This window comes from Eptesicus fuscus, chromosome 11 (assembly GCF_027574615.1).
Source record: "Eptesicus fuscus isolate TK198812 chromosome 11, DD_ASM_mEF_20220401, whole genome shotgun sequence".
Lineage (NCBI taxonomy): Eukaryota > Metazoa > Chordata > Mammalia > Chiroptera > Vespertilionidae > Eptesicus > Eptesicus fuscus.
This window is the reverse complement of record NC_072483.1, coordinates 50,453-58,803: the sequence shown is the minus strand read 5'-3', so window position 1 is coordinate 58,803 and position 8,351 is coordinate 50,453.

Below are 8,351 nucleotides of genomic sequence, written 5' to 3'. Positions count from 1 at the left end.
AACCTGTAAAGAATTTTTGTGAGTTTATTTGAGCCGAAATGTCGACAATTGCCAGGAAACAGAATGTCAACAGATTGGAATAATGCTCCAGAGAATGGAGGTTTTTCACCTATTTTTATAATTACAACCAAAGGAGGAGACGTAGCTGGGCTACATGAAGTCCATTGGTGATAGGTTAGGGAGGCAGGAGACAGCAAAGCGGGGAAACCTCTGGGATTGGATAAAGAGTAAAATGATAGACAGATACTTCTTCTACTTAGGTGGTTACAGGATACTTAACAGTCAACAATTAACAATAACAGATAACAATAACAATGAAGAAATTTTTGTTATCTGTTGTGGCACCTAGGGCATTTGGTTGTGCCCTGAGGGGTCAGAGAAAAGGGAAGTTACAAGTAACCTTGACATTTCAAGGTTATGTTATCAAAGATGGAAAAAGACAATAGGCTCAGTTAAGGTAAAGGTTGACCTTGTCAGTGAAGATACCGGCCTAGGACAGGACTACCCACCATCACTGCTTTTAGTTAAAGGTTTAATTTCAGACCATCCTTTGTGGTGACTTTGGGTCTGTGAGTTTGCAAGACTGCCATGCAGGCCTCCCCTGAGCTTGTCAGGTTAGCATGTGGCCCCCTTTTGTCCACACAGGGAAGGAATGTAAGTCTGAGACCCTCCGCCTCAGCTCTGGTCCCAGGAGATACACCAGGAGCCCAGCCTCACCACCCCTCTGCAGCTGCCCAACCCTCTGTGATCTCTCTCCCATCCATCAGGTCGGGGAGATACTGATTCTGAAGGAGAACATAAACATTCAGAAGAGCACATGTCTATTAGTAAGGAAGATGCCTTTCTATCGCCCCGTAAGCAAAATGTGTTAATGCACTGGTGGTATGGCCTGCAATTGGCAAGCCCAGGACCTGCTGGCCCTGCCAGGAGTGGCAGAAGCATTTCTCCACATCCCTCTGAAGATGTCGTCTCCTCTCCCACATGCCAGCAGTCACTCTCCCTCAGGATGGGCCAGCCTGGGAGGGTGGCGGGTCTGGGAAGCACTGGGCTGAGCCATTGCCCACATGATCTGGGGGACTCTGCCTGGAGCCAGAACCAGGTTCATGGAGTCCAGGTGCTGCCTGGACTTGCTGCTTAATACACAGTCACAAACCCAAACAGGCAGCCAAAATGAGGAGAGAAAGAAACAACCCCCAAATGAAAAAACAAGAGAATTCTCCAGAAGAAGAGATAAATGAAATGGAGATAAGAAATTTATCTAATATAGAGTTCAGAATAATGATGGGAAAGTTGCTCAAGAGCATGAGAAAAGATATAGTAACTATGAAAACAGAAATAATGACATAGAATAAATAAAGAACACATTGGAAGGAATACAGAGAAGATGAGGGAAAGCTGAGGATCAAATCAGTGAATTAGAAGACAGGGTTGAAAAAAGAACTCAATCAGAGAAACAAAAAGAAAAAAAAACAATTAAAAAACAGGAGGATAGCTTAAGGGAGCTGTTGGACAATGTGAAACATAACAATATTTGAAGACCAGGAGTTCCAGAAGAGGCAAAAATGGAGAAAGAAACAGAGAAGGTATTTGAAAAAATAATTGCAGAAAACATCCCTAACCTGGTAAAGGAAAAATTCACACAAGCTCAGGAGGCACAGAGAACCCCAAGCAAGAAGAACCCAAATAGGCTCATGCCCAGACACATCATAATTAAACTGCCAAAAACTAAAGACAAAGAGAGAATCTTAAAGGCAGCAAGAGAAAAGCAAACTATTACCTACAAAGGAGCTCCCATAAGGCTGACACCTGATTCTCATCAGAAACTCTACAGGCCAGAAGGGAATGGCATGAAGTACTCATGGTAATGGAAAGCAAGGATCTGAAACCAAGATTACTATATCCAGCAAGGCTATCACTCAAAATAGATGGTCAAATAAAGAGCTTCCCAGACAGAAAAAAAAAAAAAAAGGCTAAAGGAGTATATCACTACCAAGCCAGCTTAACAAGAAATGCTAAAGGACTGCAGGACTGCTGTAATGAGAAGAAGAAAGAGAGAGAGAAACCTAGGCATATAGAATGAAAATGGCAATAAATAAATATCTATCAATAATAACAACCTTAAATGTAAATGGATTAAATGCTCCAATCAAAAGACATAGGGTAGCTGAATGGATACAAAAACATGCCCCAATTATATGCTGTCTATAAGAGACCCACCTCAAAACAAAAGACACATACAGGATGAGAGTGAAGGGATGGAAAAAAAAATTCCATGCAAATGGAAAAGGATAAAAAGACTGGAGTAGCAATACTCATGTGAAAAAATGACTTTAAAATGAAGACCATCACAAGAGATAACAAAGGCCACTACAAAATGCTAAAGGGATTGACTCAACAAGAGGTAAACATATATGCACCTAATAAAGGAGCACCTAAATATACCAAAAGGCTTCTAGAGGACATTAAGAGAGAGATCGACAACAGTACAGTCATAGTAGGAGACTTTACACACACTGACATCACTGGGTGGATCTTCCAGAAAAAGACTTAACAAGGAAACAGAGACTCTAAAGGACACACTGGATCAGATGGATTTAATTGACATTCATAGAACATTTCACCCCAACACAGCAGAATATACATTCTTCTCAAGTGCACATGGATCATTCACAAAGATAGACCACATATTAGGACACAAAACAAGTCTCTACAGTGGAATGAAATTAGAAATCAACTATAGTAAAAATACCCCAAAACATTCAAACACATGGAGGCTAAATAGCATGTTATTAAATAACTAGAGGCCCGGTGCACAAAATTCATGCACTGGTGGGGGCGGTGTCCCTCAGTCTGGCCTGCACCCTCTCGCAGTCCGAGACCCCTCAGGGGATGTCCACTTGCCATGGGAATGGGCCTAAGCCAACAGTTGGAAATCCTTCTCACAGTCTGGGACCCCTCACTCCTTACTGCCTGCCTGCTCATTGCTCCTTACCACTCGGCTCGCTGCTCCTTAGCACTGCCATGGAGGCAGGAGAGGCTCCTGCCACTGCCACTGCACTCACCAGCTGTGAGCCCTATCTTTCTTTGTAGTTGTCTGTGGGCCCACTGCTCTCTTCCTTCTCACTGAGGGCGAGCAGCACGTGAGGGCAGAGTGTGCTGTTGTGGAATGCAGAGGGCTGTCGGAGCTGAGGGGAGTGGTCGGGCCCATGGAGTGAGAGGTGGACACAGAGGATGCTATCTCACCCAATTGTGGGGCGGGCTGACCGGCCTTCATCTGCCTGACCCCACCCAGGGAGGGACCGAGCACGGTGTCCGCCTCTCCATTCTCCATCCTTCCATCTGTGACACCTGTCACCCTTGCCATGCTTCCTCCAAAGTGAGCTCAGCTCAATCCCTGAATGTAAAAGGGCATGGGGGGGGGGGGGGGGGCTGGTCCACTCCAGTGCCCCCTGATTCCAGCGACAGGACCTGGTCTCAGGACGGTGGCCACAGCTGCAGAACATAGATCTGTTTCAAGAAAAGTTGGGAATGCAGACTGTCCGTATGAGACCCTATTCCAAAAAGTGGCAATTTATTCACTTGTGGCAAAGACACCTTCAAGAGTAATGTAAGTGGGTAAAGTCAGCGCCAAACCAGGCCATTTCCTCATCCAATCTCTCTGAGGCCTGTGGACAGAACCAAGTCTCAGCTCTTCATAGGACACTTCCAGGTTTTTTTGTTTTTGTTTTTTTTTTAAGCCTAAAGGACAGTAGTCTGTCTCCATTCTTGTTCTTTGGGATTTTTTTCATCGTCAGATGAAAGGATACATACATTGGGGCAATCCTCTCGAGATACCATATTCCAGTTGCACTCATGTGACAATGACAGCACCCCATCAGAGGGAGGAAGCCAACAGACGGGGAGCAAGGAATTCTTAAAACCAAAGCAAAGGTTCAGAACACGGGAGAAGTCCTTGGTGTTCTGTTGAGAAACTTGGATTCCTTCCTCTGTGGGCACACAACTGTCACATGCCAGGCAGTCACTCGGAAATATCTTCACATCAGCCAACTTATGGAATTCTCCCTTCTCTCCATTCTCCTGAGCCGGACTCTGGACTTTGTCTGTGGCATTCTCTTGGTCATTGTCTCCCCCCATCTGGCCCCCCCCCCCCAAAAAAAAAACACACCAAAAAAACCCCACAAAAAAACAACCAAAAAAAAAACGTTACGAAGTTTATATGAATATAACATACAAAGATGCAGCCTCCTCTGTAGGAACAGGGAAGGAAGGGGTGGTTAAGTAAGGCACATGGAGCTGCAGAAAGCACCAGCTGTGGGGAGGGCCAAGGGGGAGAGGAGGTTGGCACTGGGGCCGAGGCCCTAGAGCCGTTGCTGGGGAAGTAGGGATCCCCTCTGAGTGCCACGTTCTGAGGCTGAACTAATTGGTCAAGCTGATGCAGAGGTGGGTGGCCGTGTGAGCCATCTTTGGTGCTGTTTACCCTTTCCCACCCCAGCTCTGTTGTAAAACCCCAGAGCCCTGGATTCCAAAGGCCCCATCCAGAGCAGAGGCCCTGGAAGGGGGTGAGGGGAAGTGAGTAGGGCCAGTTTGAAAGCCGATATGCCTGTGTGCTTAGGGATGGCCGAGACAGAGGTGAGAGGTAGCAGGGGAAGGGCTCTCATACACACCCTTCTGTGAGGGCCACAGTGGAGGAGGCCAGGGGAAAAGGGTAGGGATGGGCACCATAGCCCCAGCTTCTTAGGCATCCCTGTCTGTCTGCTGAAGTGCACATGGAAGAAAGGGCTGCCTCTGAGGAGGGGCCAGGCCAGGCCAGGTGACGATCTTGAGGTTTGGCTGTGGTGATGGTCCTCACCCTGAGATGCCACCTAACTGGTGATGCACCAGGCCTGACTTTTGCCACTGCTGCCGCCACCTCTGCCGCTGCCATGACCCAGGTGTTCAGTCGTCCATTTGGTCGTGATGGCCCTAGGCTATTATTAGTATAGATGAATGGGTTTTCAATGAGATCAAGAAATAAATCAAATACTTCCTGGAAACAAATGAAAATGAACACACAACAACCAAAAATCTCTGGACACAGCAAAAGCAGTCTTGAGAGGGAAAGTCATAGCACTACAGTACAGGCATACCTCAAAAAATAAGAAAATTAATAATAAGCCATTTAACTCTACAACTTAAAGAACTAGAAAGAGAACAACAAGAAAAGCCCAGAGTAAGTAGAAGGAAGGAAATAATAAAAATCAGAGTGGAAATTAATGGCATAGAGACTAAAAAAACAAAACAAAACAAAAAAGCAATACCAGTACAAAAGATGAATGAAACAAAGAGCTGGTTCTTTGAAAGGATAAACAAGATCGATGAACTGTTAGCCAGATTTATCAAGAAACAAAGAGAGAGGACTCAAATAAATAAACCAGAAACAAAAGTGGCGAAGTAACTACTGATACCACAGAAATGCAAAGAATTGTAAGAATATACTATGAACAACCATATGTCAACAAGCTAGACCATGTGGCCAAAATGGAAAAATTCCTAGAAAAATACAACCTCCCAAAACTGAATCAGGAAGAATTTGAAAACCTAAATATGCCAATAACAACGGATGAAATTAAAGCAACAATAAAAAAATCAATAAATCAACAAACAACAAGTGTTGGCGAGGATGTGCAGAAAACCTCATGGTGGGAAACCCATTCATTACACTGCTGTGGGAATGCAGACTTGTGCAGCTACTGTGGAGAACAGCATGGAGTTTCCTAAGAAAAATTAAAAATAGAACTCCCATTTGACCCAGTAATCCCACTTCTAGGAATATATCCCAAAGAAATCAGAAACACCAATCAGAAAGGTATATGCACCCCTATGTTCATAGCAGCACAATTTACAATAGCTAAGATTTGGAGACAGTCTAAGTGCCCATCAGCAGATGAGTGGATTAAAAAACTGGGGTACTTCTACACAATGGAATACTACACTGCTGTAAAAAAGAAGGAACTCTTACCATTAGTAACAGCATGGATGGGCCTGGAGAGCATTATGCTAAGTGAAATAAGCCAGTTAGAGAAAGATAAATATCACATGATCTCACTCATTTGTGGAATATAATGAACAACATAAACTGATGAATAAAAGCAGATCCAGAGACAGAGAAGCATTGAACAGACTGACAAACCTAAGAGGGAAGGCAGGGGAGGATGGAAGGGGAGTAAGAGATTAACCAAAGGACTTGTATGCATGCATATAAGCCTAACCAATGAACACAGAAAGTAGGAGGGTGAGGGCATGTGCTGGGGGGCAGGAGAGGGCAGGGAGAGGTCAATGCGGGCGCGGGGAGGAGGCGGGAAGGAGACATACGTAACACTTTACACAATAACAAACTTTTTAAGAAAGAACACCTGAATAGGACAGTAATAACTGATGAAATAGAAGCGGTAATCAGAAAACTCCCAGCAAACAAAGTCCTGGTCAGGACAGCCTCACAGGGGAGTTTTACCAAACATTGTAAGAACTAACACCTATCCTCCTCAAACTATTCTGAAAAATTCAAAAGAACACTTCTGAGCTCTTTATATGAGGCCTGCATTATCCTAACTCCAGAATCAGATGAAGAAACTACAAAGAAAGAGAATTATAGGCCAATATCACTGATAAAAAATAGATGTTAAAAATTCTCAAAAATATATTAGCTAATCGAACCTAGCAATATGTTAAAAAGTTTATACACCATGACCAAGTAGGATTTATTCCAGGGATACAAGGCTGGTACAATACTTGCAAATCAATAAGTATGATACATCACATAAACAAATTGAAAGAAAAAAATCACATGATCATATCAATAGATGCAGAAAAACATTTCAGAAAACCCAGCACCCATTTATGATAAAAACTCTCAGCAAAGTGGGAATAGAGGGATCATACCTCAACATAATAAAGGCCATATATGACAAACCTACAGCCAATATCAATGGGAAAAAACTAAAACCATTTCCCCTAAGACCAGGAACAAGACAGGGATGTCTGCTTTCACCACTTTCATTCAACATAGTACTGAAAGTGGTAGCCATAGTGATCAGACAAGAAGAAGAAATAAAAGGCATCCAAACTCGAAAGGAAAAGGTAGAACTCTCATAATTCGCCAATGACATGATATTGTACATAGAAAACCCTAAAGACTCCACCAAAAACTACTAGATTTAATAAATGAATTTGACAATGTAGCAGGATACAAAATCAACACCCCAAAATCGACGGCTGTTTTATACACCAATAATGAATTCACAGAAAGAGTAAACTAAAAACAATCTAACAAACATCCCATTGCAACAAAAAATTTAAGATACTTAGGAATAAACATATCCAAGGAGATAAAAGATGTGTGCTCAGAGGAACCAAGATGGCGGCATGGTTAAACAACTAATCTGCTGCCTCGCACAACAATTTCAAAAATACAACTAAAAGACAAAACGTCTACCACCCAGAACCACAGGAAAGCTGGCTGAGTGGTAGATTTACAACTAAGGGGAGAAAGGAGCACAAACGCTGAAAAGCTGAGGTACGGAGGCGCGTGAATCGGGCTGGCGGCGGGCGACTGGGTGCGCGGTTTTTCTTCAACCCACAGGGAGACAAGCTCCCGATCACTCTGAAATCCAGTTTCTGGGGACACTCGGGGGACCCAGACACCTACGGGGAGAAGCTGGACTCTCAGCCATTGGGTTGGAAAGTGAAAGTGACTTTTTTGCAGAGGTGCGCCCAGCAATCATTGTTTTACTGCGCTGGAACGCTGGGCGCAGGGACTTGGAAACATGGAAAGGCAGAGATGGCTGACGGCAGCCATCGCCGTTGGCCACGCCCCAGCCTAGTGACGCCCTGAGACCCTGCCCTGCCCTGAGACCCCGCCCCGCACATTCTACAAACCCGCCCAGGCTCCACACAGCGGCTTTTGCATATAAATGGCCTGTTCTGTGGCAGCTTAACAGACTGCTCCAAAACCGCCCAAGCAAAGGAGGAGAAAACTAGTTCTTGCTGTAGCTCCTGCTGGGGGACACACAATACACAAGGGTAAACCAAGAGTGTCCACCTCAGGTAACTGGGAGGCTGACCCATTGAACCAATAGGACATCTAGTACACAAAGCTACCCTACCAATTCAGGGAAGCAGTGAAAATGAGGAGGCAAGGAAACAGATCACAAACCAAAGAAATGGAGGAGAACAAGCGACTGGACATAGAGTTCAAAACCATGGTTATAAGGTTTTTCAAGAATTTCATGGAAAAGGTCGATAAATTCAATGAGACCCTCGAGGATATGAAAAAGGACCAACTAGAAATTAAACATACACTGACTGAGATAAAA